Here is a 13,021-nt window from a genome sequence, read left to right as displayed (position 1 = left end):
TCTGTTTCGTGGCCTTCTGGGTATGATTTCGCTGCACTACGCTACAACAATAGCAGCAGTCTGTGTTTTTAATGTCTTGCGCTGCCGACTCAGTTAGTAAACCATACGCCGATCGTGCGGTGAGGATGACATCTCCTCGTGGAGGTGTGGGTGGGATACGTCGGAGAGCTTCCCACACAGATTTTGAAAATAAAATTAACGGGGTCACGAATAACAGCGATCCATCACGCTGTCGGCAGAAAGCCGTTCTTCGTGTTATCGTTCTTTTTGTGCCTGTACTACAACCATCTCGGATAAGGACCGCCTATCATCTTGTGTGCTGATGGATCTTTTCTTCGTTTGTTGATGAGGATCCGAGGCGAGCAGTTGGGTGCTGTCGCCGACCCGAATGTTGACGCGCTGTAATGTTGCGTTAAAACGATCTTTCTTTTATTCACGCAGTGTCGCCCACAACATTTCTTGGAAAACAACAACGATGTTTTTATTGTGGATCGCATTTCGATACATTGTTGTGCTAAGCTAAGCACTCAGAAATGTTGAAAAGCCGGTAGTATTCATGATTAAAAACGTTTTTCAAGCTGTTAGATATGGGGGTGAGCTAGTGAAAGACTACACTACATCTTCCACGAATTCGCAATGGCTTGATTTTCCGTTTATTCTTTCATTCCTAAAGCAGCGTCGAATCGGTCTAGAATATTTTTGTTTACTCTTAAACTCTTCGCGTATTTTTGTTGCGTGTGTGTACTGCGTACAAAAGCTACAAAACAAGATTTTACTGTTTTTCGTCGTCTGAAGTCTGGCAACACCCGTATCGAGGCGTTGTCGTCTGCTGTTTTATTCAGCAGCAGCCGTTAAATAGCAGACGACGATTTGCGTTGCAACGTAGCGCCCTGGGTTCGTTGTACCGCGGAATGGATTTATTTCGTGCTGCTCTCTAGATTGGGTCATCCTATTTTTCTCTCCTTCATTTCTTTCTTTTCGTTTCCTTTGTTACAACCGGGGTTGGGGGGAGGAAATGGACCGAACCAAAATGGTTCCCGCGAAGCGAGCTGACCTGGAAGAGGTGTCATTTACGGTTTTTGTTTCTTTTTCGTCTGCTTTTGGCCGCGGTCACTACGAATCCATTGTTCCCTGTGTGGCGGCGGGGATAGCATGCGCTCAAGGTTGACGACTCGGCGGGTCACCTCATTTCATCCTGCCTGGGACGAGACGACACAGGTCACTAGACCTTTCGCTAAATTACCCCAGCATCAAAGAGAATGCTGGGAATTGCAGGTACCCGCGCTGCACGTGCCCACCTTCCTGATACATAAAATTCGAAATATCCAAAATAAAGCACTTGTGGAACGCGCGTGCGAAGTGCCATTTGTTTTAGATTTTTACTTTCGAACAGCTGCAGACGTCAGCACTAGGGGTGTCGCGAACCGGCCGCGGTTCGAGTTCGACCAGGTTCGACTTTTTCGACCGTTTAGTGGAAAGTTCGTCGAACCTTGTATTGAGGTTCAACTCGTGTGCGCATGCGCGAGAGGCTAACCAGTTGGCTTCGGATTGGATGGTAATGGCTAAGAGATGAATTAGGTGCAGCGCTGATCGGCTATTTCAGTCAATACAGTACTAAAATTTAAGTTATGAACTTCTTCAGTGAATAGAATTAGTTTATTTTAATTGCAGCTGTTCACACAATAAAATAACCCTTTGCATAAAAAAAGAAATTCTCCAAACCTAGACATGCTTGTATCAAGGTCTGGCCACACTGTCCGCAAAGTCGAACCGGTCGAATCTGGTGAAAAGTTCGAAGGTTCGTCGAACCGGTTCGACCCAGTCGACCCCGAAAGTTCGACCAAAAAATCTGGTTCGACAAAAGTTCGCGACACCCCTAGTCAGCACGCGCAGCGCGTGTACCTACGTTCCCGGCATTCTCTTTGATGCTTGGGTAATTCGGCAAAAGGTCTATTGCGTATTTTCGGTGCCGCCGATGTCGATCAAAAATGAACGATGTCACGATATTAAAACACTCTGGATGTCACTTAGGCGCGCGCCAGCACTGTTGAAATCCGTTGTCAACTCCCAATGTGTTGAAAAAAAAAGAAAAGAAAAAAGACAACAACAACAACAGATATATTATTGTCGAATATACCGGGTGTTCGGGCGAAAACATAACCGTGTTTTCACGCGTCGCCAAACGCTCATCTCCGCCCAACTGTGGCGCTAGATGTCCGGACAAGATGTCAAAAGTTTCAGACCTTGCCGCTATCTTATTCTGAAGTTGTAAGCGAGTTTCTAAAACATCTAATGGGTAAATTGGGTCCGTTTTCGGTAGTTGGCGCCCATAAATCCCCTTGTATTGGTGGGCTTCGTCGCCTGCTATTTTCCCGTCGAAAATTTCCCGAAATCGCTTCTAACTTTTGATTCGAGTAACAGCAAGCTCTAAAACTTTGGCTTCTTGTCCGGACCGCTATCAAAGGGGGCCTTTAGTGGGAAAGCAGATAGTCTTTGTTTATTTTGTATTGTTAGAGTGTATACGATGACGTTTTCTTCGCACTGTTTATGGCATCAGTCGCACTTTTCCTCTTTTAATGAATACACAAGACTATACCAGAACGACGCGGTTGTTCTGCTCTAAGGTTGAGAATGATTTGAGCGTCGCCTTACTTTTTCTTTCTATAAACGTTTTCATAGTTTGAATGATTGCTCGAATCACATGCCAGCTATTTGTAATTATATTCTGCACGTGTTTCTAAGGGTTCCTGGACATCTCCACTAGTCCTGCTTACAACTAAATTCAATATCGAAGCTTGTTTGGGTTTTCTCTGACTAATCTATTTGCTGCGCGTCGTAACAAAACAGCACCACTGCGAAGAGAACGTGCAACGAATTAATGAAGAAACGATTGGATGGCGCACGTGACCCCCGCTTCAAGTGAAGTCGGATGAGTGTCTTCGAATTCCACGACGGATATGATTTATTTTCCGGTCGGTTAATTTCCTTTCACTTTTTACTACAAATATGAAAGGAACGGGCAGAAGTAACGACACATTCACGTTAGAAGAAATTCAGCCTTAGAACTTTCGGTGGGAAAGCTTCTACGAAGTGCGTACCCTTGGACTGGATGTCGACAGACACCGCCACTTACGGTTGTCGTACCTTCTGCAAAAGCTAATTGTGGCGCGATTCTTTTTTCCTTCGCGCTATTCCTTATTTTTGAACACGCACAGCCGTCCTCATCTGGCACTGACAGTCCTTGACACAATGCACATCAACGCACACCGTAGTGCGTGGCATTTCCTCCCTGACGGTGGGCCCGATTCTAGGATTTCACAGCGGGGGAAAAGGGGGGGGGGGGGGGGGGGGTGTTAGAATATGTCTGTTTTCTTGGTGCATAGTTTTTTTGTTTTTTTGTAATCTTTTCACTGTTTTATATGCTTTCGAGCGAGACGGCTTTAGCTCTGTCATGTCTATGAATGCCGCAAACCTATCGGAGTTTGAGTCGACTTTTTTTTTTTTTTTTTTTTTTGAACTTTTGACGCGAAGTTTGACAGGACTGAATTTCGAGTACGCGGAAATTGAAGGTGAGGTGGTGCCACGCAGCGGAGAGGAGGGACGACGTTTGTCTGGTGCATTGTTTTGCATTAGCATACACGCCATGAAAATCTTCGGTGTTTGCTTTTGATATTGTGTAAAATTATAAAACGAACTATCGCGGCAATTATTGTTCTCAAATATTCGGAATCTTCGTATCAAAGCCGGGCCACACTCTTCCTTTTACAGAATTCATTTTTTTTCCCCCGATGAAAACTTAATATTTCTCTTTTTGTTTAAAAGTCGGGTCACTTTTAAAAAGTCGCACTTCGTCGAATTTTGCCAAAAAGTCAAAGATTCGTATGACGCATTCGAACCTCGAACAGGTTCGACAAAAAAATACGCATCATACGCTCAAGATGCCTCCTTGGGGACGGCAGCTGGCAAGGCAGACAACTTTTTGTCGCCATGATATACTAAAAAAAAGGAGGGGGGGGGGGGGGGAGGAATAAAGAAGCAGACGAACGTTTTTACACTTTTATATTTGTTCTTTGTGAACGTAAAATGCGGCATAATATATTTATTTAAAAAAATAAAGAAATAAAGAAGAAAAAAAAAAGGGGGGGGGGGGGGGGGGAGCGCGGTGGCGTGCCCGAGAAAAGATGCGTGCCGTCGTTCGACCCCGTGGTGATTTGTTTTCCCCGTCGAATTTGATTGGCGGAGATTGAAGATGAGCTATTGCTTCCCGTTTCGCCGCGCCGCCGCCTAACACCCGCCTTCTCTCTCTGTTCGTTTGCAATCCGAGAGCAGACGCCATTTTGGCCACTTTTCTCGCTTCTACCCCTTTGTCGTAAGGGTCTGCGACTCCATAACGTCGATTTACATTCCGAGCCAGCAAACAAAAGACATGTCATTACCCTCGGGTAGAAACCTCAATTTTCGCACAGAGTTTGAAGCGTAATGCCGAACGTTTGATAGACTACATTTCGTCGTAATGTACAAGAGCATTCTTTTTTGTTTGTTTGTTTTTGTTTAGCAGCAGCTTCCGGCGAGTTTGATAAAAGGAGTAAAAGTGATAAAAAAAATGTTTCAATATGCACAACATTGTGACTGCAGTACGTATCTCAATACGTGCTTCAGTCAACTTTCAGCATAATCATCGCGCAGCTTTTTGGGTGCCACGTCGTGGGTAACCGGACAAAAGCTCACCGGACAAAAGCTCACCCGTTTTTTCACAGACCCGGACAAAAGCTAACCTCATTTTTTTTTTTCTCTACCAGAGCGAAACACTGGCTGAAATAAAATGCGGACGCGATGGATATTGCATCATATTTTTAAAACATGTTTTAGAGAACGGGCACGTTTTATTGAAGCACGGTTTAGAGAAAGCATAGCCTCAGTTTAAAGATATGCCGTTTATCGAAAAGGGAACCCTATTTAAAAAAAAAAAAAAGGCTTTTCTACTTCGCGCGTATACCACTGGTGCGCGTGTTAACCCAAGCCCCCTGCTGCGCTCCCGCCGCTTCGCGGCGGCAGTCTGCGGCGGCTCATTACAGCGAATTTGAGCGAAGTTTAGAAAAAAGTCGATGAGCCTCCTTTTAGCGAATTGGGCCGCCGCTTCGCGATGGCCGAATTCGCTAAAAGGAGGCTCATCGCCTTTTTCTCTAAACTTATAGCGAGTTCGTTTCTCACGCACCGGCACCGTTCGAGTTCTCTCCCAGAATGCATCGCACTCACAGAGTGTTGCACGGAAAACTGGACTCAAACGAACTCGCCAAATGCACCGAGTGCAGAAGACTGATGCTGTCGCCATCTATGTTGTAGAAAGAGTACCGACTTCAAACCGAAACTAGCGCCTTTCTGTTCGGAGTGATGCGTGGGAATGCGAGAATGCCAGTCGGCTACCAACGTTTATCTACAAACGTTGGTCGCTGCAACCTGTAGTTTATAGTTGCGATGACTTCAAGCAGCTAGGCTGCCGTAGAGATAATTACAGACGGCGTAAATTTCCGCAACCAGCTGTCTACAAAGCAGCTGGTTGCGATCTTTCAATTCTTATAACCGTTTACACTGAAGAAAACTGATGATGCTGTCCGAGCAGAAGCTTGATCCGTTTGAGCATGGTATTATGCGTGAACCACTGAAAGGGTACGGCTTAAAACTAGCTTGTTGGAATATCCAGCAAAACTGGGACTTTCGATTTGGATCGTCATTATAGGTGGATTAGATATTAGCTTTGGTGAGGGCGTCGAGAACGAGAGCTTTCTCGAACAAAATACGACGGGGCAAGTTAGCTGACGTAGGTAAATGTTAAACATGATGATGTTGCCCAATCTTCGGGTAAAGTCTCCATCTTTAGCTTTCTCTGATGCTTATTGGGCAGTCAGAGGTTTCTGCTGGGGGAGTTTTGTCGACAAATGTTAAATTTTTCACCCGCACACGGATGGTGATAAATATCTCGCGGGCCGCTGATGCGTTTGCTCCGAGCATTTCTTTACACACTGGTATATTTCAGCGTTTGTACGGCAACAGAGCGATTTAAAACCTGCAAATAAATCACGGGTTGTCAATTTCTTTCTTCGGGAAATAGCAGACGCTCACAATTCAAGCTCGCGTTTGATTTCGTGGCCCGCGGGACCCGATTTTTATAAGAAAATCTACTTTTTTTCCCGTTCGGTTCCGCGACATATCGTAGCAGACGAACCCTCGTCGTCTGCTCCCGCTCCTCGCCGGCCCCACCGGAGCGAGGCATGACGGGATTGCATTTTGGCGCACTCCCGATTTTCTCGGTGCAGCGAGTGCATGCACGCGTGGGGTGTCAGCGCTGAAACGAACTCGGAGAGTGCAACCACTCGTGGAGTGCCGGCCGAAACGAACCCGTTCCACGCTGCGAGTGGGCACGCGTGGGCACGAGTGCCGTGAAACGAACTCGCTATTAGTTTCTCTATAAGACCAACATAATTTTTTTTCTGGTGAGCTTTTGTCCGGGTCTGCTAAGAAATGGGTGAGCTTTTGTCCGGTGAGCTTCTGTCCGGTGAGCTTTTGTCCGGTGAGCTTTTGTCCGGGATTGTCCGACATCACGACGTGATGTCGGCATGTGGGCCTAAATCTGCGGGGTGATCACTTGGAGGAGTAGCTACGCTTGCGCGTAGGAGGGACTGTTTTGTATATATATCTAAATTTAGTGTGCATTAAAACATTTTTTATCACTATTTGTGTGTGTGTGTTTTTTTTTTACCCAGTTCATTGGTGAGCTGTGGTGCCTGTCGTTGTTCTGTTTTGCTTTTGTCTTTCTATGATCGTGGAACCATTTGCACAACTTTGTGTTTGTTAATAAGCGTTAGCTTAGGAGATAGCTCTCCAGCTTGTTGATTTTAAAGTGAGCTATTTGCTAATGTTATTTTGCTCTCTATTTTATTTGTTCATCGCCTCCCAACTGCCCTGATGCGTCAAAGTTGCAGAATGGATTATGGCATTAAGATGAACAGAACGGTACTTCTTTAAGGCTTGCTACGATTGATATTCTTGAACCGTCGTCTCCGTACGAAATATCAATCTGACGCAACTTCCTTATTCTGCATGGACGTAATATTCAGTCACCGACGTTATTGGTCGTATCGGAGTAGCGTCGCGTCAACCAGGTCATTCGGTCAATATATTTTTGTTTCCATTTTTTTTGTTGTTGCTGAGATTATGAACCCGTTTTGCAGACAGGTATTAGGTCTCTGATCGCCGTCGCTGTACTTCTTCAAACACAGGGCAAAAGTAAAATAATAATACAAAGTACTCGATCAGGACACATTGATTGTGTGCACTGCTCCGTTTCCTGGCGATGGCACATCGAGTGCGGAAGTGAAAAATAGGGTGCCTTTTTGAACGGAAGGAACAAAAATGAAATCCCTCATTCATATCGGCCGTATCGATGCCGATTTTTGTGAAACGCTCCCATGTCGCGAACCTGCCGCGCGAGGTTCGATTTCGATTAGGTTCGGATTTTGTCGAAAGTTCGTCAAGTTCGACTGAAGTTCGATTATTGTGCTATTGCGCGGAAATCGAAACTGAGCTGGCGCCACCTAGCGAAAGAGGGCAATACTTGTTCAACAAACTGAAACATTCAAAGTACACATTCAAAATACGCAGTAATTTACATAAAGCGTAAATTAAACCACCTTATTTGTTTCCCAAGATTCGAGGCAGCACTGTCCATCAGTCGAACTTCGTCGAATCTTGCTAACAATTAAACGATGTCAAAAGTCACTGGGCCTTCCCTGTACATGATGGGTTCAGCTATGATAGCACACGTGCAGAAACGCTACGAAACATGTGCGGTTTTGGCGCTGTATGATCGGTTAGTCGTAAGCGGTCTAAACGAGACACTCGGTCACACTGAACCGCAAACGTGTGAACCTGCCTCTCTCGGTCGCTGGCTTGACGGTGGCGTGGGAGATGAGGCTGCTGCCGCGGCGTCGGGTCGTGACGCTTTATATTTAGAAGGGCAACCCCCCCGCCGAGTACGGCTGGGTTTCATCGCGGATGTTTTTATTTAGATGGCGACACCAGGAAAGTAAGCCAACGGTACAAGCGATATCAGACGCCACGGAACATTCGAAGTCTCGTTTCAGGCGCCCGTTGATAGCCTTCGTTTCCGTGGTGTAGCGGTTATCACGTGCGCCTCACACGCGCAAGGTCCCCGGTTCGATCCCGGGCGGAAACACAATTTTTTTTTTCTTTTTACGTTGAATAGTAATTAATTTTTTGCTACATTTTTTTACTCCCCGTGCTGGCGTCTGCAACATTTTTTTTTCTTCTAAAAACAGACATTTTAAATAAGTGGCCCTTTCCAAGTATACACTTTCTTTTAGAAATTCGAATCTCTTATACACCAACTCATGTTTACTAACAAGCCGGAGCGCTCCTAGCGGACGCCACCGGCGCCGCGCATGCGCGGTGGACGGTGGGCAAGAAGCCCGCCGTCGCCCGTAAACAAACCATTGAATTGCGTTGTTTTCGGCGTCGGTGGGAGCCCCCGTGCTCTTTTTCGCGTTGGAATTGTTCATTCTACGTCCACCTAACAACGTCTGAATACTTGAGCGGCTTCAGCAAAATTAACGAGGCAAAACTTTGCATGAATAATGTTACTTGCGGCCATTCATTTCATGTGGACGCCGCAGAATGGGCGCTAAAGCCTAACTCGCACGATGAGATTCTGCTTGCTATTTTCAGCCGCGGCGTCGCTCGGGCTGCAAAAGCGTGGACCGTAGCTGAGATGGTGGGCGTCGATACTGAAAATCGCAGGTAGAATCAGGCATTATAAATCGGTGATGGCCACTGGTAACAATAATCAACATCTTCTTGTATCTACTGTTAACACTTCTTACCCCAACCAACCTTCAAGAGTGTCCTGAGGCCTGCACTTAGCTCTTATCGCAATTACCGGGTCAACGTATGGTTCACGGGCCGCTGTCGTTTGAACGAGCTGACGACAAAAAGTAGACAAGTTTGAAAGAGCAGACGACAGTTCGAACGCATGCGAAATGGAGTGAGGGCAGAAGCACCGCGTCCCGCGTCAACAAACCATTGGAACGTCACGTCGTCGACGTCTGTGTGAGTTTGTATACTGTTTTTCGCGTTAGAATTGTCTATTCTACGTCCTCATAGCAATGTCTTACCACTTTAATCGCCTGAGCGAAATTAGAAGGCTCGTTACACCGCTAAACTTTGCATAAATAATTTGACGTGCGGCATTCGCGTGAACGGCGCAGAATGGACGCCAAACCCATGATGAGATTCTTCTAGATATTTTCGGTCGCGACGTTGCTCGTGCTGCAAAAGTGTAGAAGGTAGCGGCGATGATCGACGTCGATACTGAAATTCGGAAGCGGGGACGGACCAAGCGTAACAAGTTGGTGATGGCCACTGGTACCAATGATCAACATCTTGTATCTGCTCTTTACACCGAGCGTACACAAGTCTTTTAAGGCCTGATATTACTTCTTATTGCAATCACCGGGTCAAAGTTTGGTCTACGGGCCGCTTTTGTTTGAACGAGCAGACGACAAAAAGCAATCTCGAAAGAGCATACGAAAGTTCGAACGATCATGCGGCCGTGTGAATTTGAAGACGCACTGAGCCCGCGGGTGGCCCGGACAACTTGGCGGTTTTCTCTCGTTCATGTTGGAACAGAACAAATATATCTGCCGACCACAAAGTGTTGCCCGCACAAGCAATCGTAGTTCGACAGCGTCTGGTTTACCCCTTTCACGGCTGCTATCCACACTCGGACGAACGGAGCGGGAAGAAACACATGAAAACTGATCTTCAAACCTTTCCAGACTCTTTTGGTACAGTCCCCGTCGCAGCATTTTGACGAGAACGCAGGTTTTTTGTCTGGTTTATCCGAAAAGAATACAAGAGTGCATGTCTGGCACGGCGACTTCTGCCCACCGCCCCAGACCGGAAGTGCGACCGACGCGCCACCACTGCGGCGTGACGCAGGAGAGTTGATTTCGTGCATACAGATAACGCGGTCGCGAGCAGCACGTGTACGCAGTGGCGGATTTATATTGACATTGAGGTTAGGATGTCTTGACGGCGTCCTTGCATTCAACACTCGTAAAAATTTTGGGCGAGGAAAAGGGCGTGTTTTCTCAAACATCGGATACGTTGACCCCCGATCTGCAAATACCCCCATCCGCCCCTGATTGTCCCCAGGTTTTTGACGCTTCTGTAGGTGCTCGGGTAATTTGACAAGATGTTTTTTATTACATAGGGGGGGGGGGGGGGGGGGGGGATCTATGTCTGACAAGTCTGTTAGTGCAGTTAGTCGGAGCACGTGAGGAGCGAACGCTTGCGCTGCAGAACCCAGTAGTAGTAGCGCGGTGCTTCTACGAAGCCAGTCCTTTAGTTCATTGGTAATGTGCATGTGTAATTCGTAATGTGCGATATAAGCATCGATGCATGATGTTAACCGTCTAATGTATGATGTTCCAACACGTACATGCCTTCATACATGTTTTAACGCTTACTTGTCTTCGTACATGTACTGGGGGAGTTTTTTTATTGTCATTATTTTGAAACTAATAATATAGATTTTCCCTCGCGAAAGCATACTCGGTAAATTGGAACGTCGATGCGACTGTAATTGTGCCGGAGACGGCCGAGACCGCAGCGTGAATGGTCGTGGTCCCGTCTATTCATGGAATATACAGATATGATTCGACTGGGTATCCTATCAGCTCTTTCATTTGGCGCGTAGACAACACAAAAGTACGACAGATATAGGCCCCAGCAAGCTCCCGATATTAGATGTATTTAATATCTTGTGTGATTGTTTCGACAGCTGGAAGTTAGCCCTATTGGGCTAACTTCCAGCTATACAAGAGAAATTTAGCCAGCGCAAAACCACTGCTAGCCTGGTGTCTTTAAATCCCGAAGTAGTGATACACGACCGCACCATCGCACGCCGATACGACTCTCGTCCAAACCGAAAGGGGGAGGGGGAAAAGGGGGGTTTGGATTGGATTGAATTGGATTGCGATTTAGCCCAGGGTCCCTGGGTTCTGTGTGTTCAGTTCGGTTTTGCTCAGTGTGTGTCATTTGCCAGCACTGCCAGGACTCGTAGCCATCGACGCGCTACCCTTTTCCTTTTTTCTTATGTTTCTTTTCTCGCGCGATAAACGCGTCTCAACATTTCCCACAAGGCATTGAATATCAGATTTTGAATATCAAACACTCAATATCAGACATTGATCATAGACAGTGACTACCGACATTTACCACCAGACGTTGGCCATCAGACATTCAACCATCTGACATTGACCATTACGCATAGACTATTACACATTGCCTATTCAGTCATTGCCTATTACGGATGGCCATCAGACATTGAACACCCACATTGATAATCAGACATTGGCCATTCGACATTGATAATCAGACATCGACCATTACACATTAATTATCAGACATCGACCATTACACATTAATTATCAGACATTGACCATACGACATTGATCATCAGACGCTGATGATCTGACATTGAGCATCAGGCATTAACCATCAGGCATTGCATATGAGATGTTAAATATGAGACCTTGATCATCAGACATTGAATATCAGGCATTGAGTATCGTTGAAGAACCTGTTGCTCCAGCGCCGTTCTGTACGAATGCCTCGATTTGCGAAAAATTCGGTAGTTCCTCAAGACCTTCAGCGCCTTTTGCTGCAACAAGTGCATTAATTACAGACACGCTCGTGTTGACTCAATAAACGGCAACGTCCTAGTTGACCTCGATTGTCAAATTGGGTTCATGTCATTGGAAGACGACAGCATTTGCAGACGACGCTCGTAACCTCGAACCCAGCCCAGCAGCTATGCTCGCGATCCTATAAACGAGTCGTAAAAAAAGTAGGGCGGTTCGTCTCCTAAAAGGACCAGGAGCGCTCAAAGGTCACGTTAAATAAGTGGTTGCTCCGAAGCCTCGTTTTCTCAGCTTCGCCGCGGGGGCCAAAAGCCAAGCCAAGGTGAGCCGGTATTTCCGAGAAGCAGACGACCAGAGAACCGAGAGAACCAGACGACGGAATGAACTCAAAATCGCCATGTTTCCCCCTTCCTTTCCTCTCTACTGAACACGGTTGATTGAGGCTACCTACGGTTACGCCTATATGCGTACAAAAAAGAAAAAAAAAAAAAAAAAAAGACGAAGTGGGCTAATAGAAACATAGACATACAAACAAAAAGAAAGAGATAGCCTACGTCGTGTGTGTGTGTTTACTTTCCAACCCGTTTGGTAGACCACCGTTGGACCGTCGGCCCACGCGGCTCCGCCAACGCTAACCGGTCTATGGATAAGAAAACAAAATCATTGGGCGCTTCGCAGCGCTCCCTTTCGCTTTCAGTTTTTATCTCTAACGGAAACGCGCTGCTTCGAGCGTTCGGGCGCGATTTGCTACAGATTTTCGAATGAACGCGGCACGGTTGTGGTTTCGCTCCATGGGTGTGTGTGGTGTGCGCGTGTGAAGTAGTTTCCGTGAGTTCTTTGAGAGAGTGCATCTTCAACGAACGCGGAACATCATCGTGTGGTCAGTGATGTGACGATCGTCGGAGATCATCGGCTATATGTATGTGCGGTGTGCTGTCGTGTTTACGTGAATGATCCGTCGTGAAACCTTTTGAGTGCGCGCCCGTGGTGCGTCGGTACCGCGGAAATGTTAGTCGAATCGACGGCGAAGGTCTTGCGTCACTTCTAAGTAGCCATCCAACATGGATTGTGTTCGTGTGTGCGTGCTTCATAGGTTGGCTGCGTTGGCTGTACGACCTTACAGCGGCAAGATTCAAATGGAGCAAGCCTCATTTCGTGTGGAAGACGTTTCGTGCTTGTCTGTGAGTGCTACGAGACCAATTGTCTTTTCGGCTACCGTTTGCGAGCTGGCTTTCTAAAGTCGTGACCACCGACACAACGACATTGGAGACCGACTGTTAACTCTATTGTTGCTGGCAGAG

At 46.5% G+C, this 13,021-nt stretch overlaps 1 non-coding gene across 1 annotated transcript; it reads left to right on the top strand.

Annotated features, from left to right (window-relative positions):
* The first annotated feature begins 8,160 nt into the window (after positions 1 to 8,160).
* On the top strand, positions 8,161 to 8,233 carry Trnav-cac. The gene has a single exon. It is a non-coding gene; the product is annotated as a tRNA-Val (tRNA).
* Positions 8,234 to 13,021: the final 4,788 nt, after the last annotated feature.

Source organism: Ixodes scapularis, unplaced genomic scaffold (genome assembly GCF_016920785.2).
Source record: "Ixodes scapularis isolate PalLabHiFi unplaced genomic scaffold, ASM1692078v2 PGA_scaffold8__174_contigs__length_109621045, whole genome shotgun sequence".
NCBI classification, from domain to species: Eukaryota; Metazoa; Arthropoda; class Arachnida; order Ixodida; family Ixodidae; genus Ixodes; species Ixodes scapularis.
The sequence above is the reverse complement of the archived record's forward strand: the minus strand, read 5'-3'. Positions and strand labels throughout refer to the sequence as shown.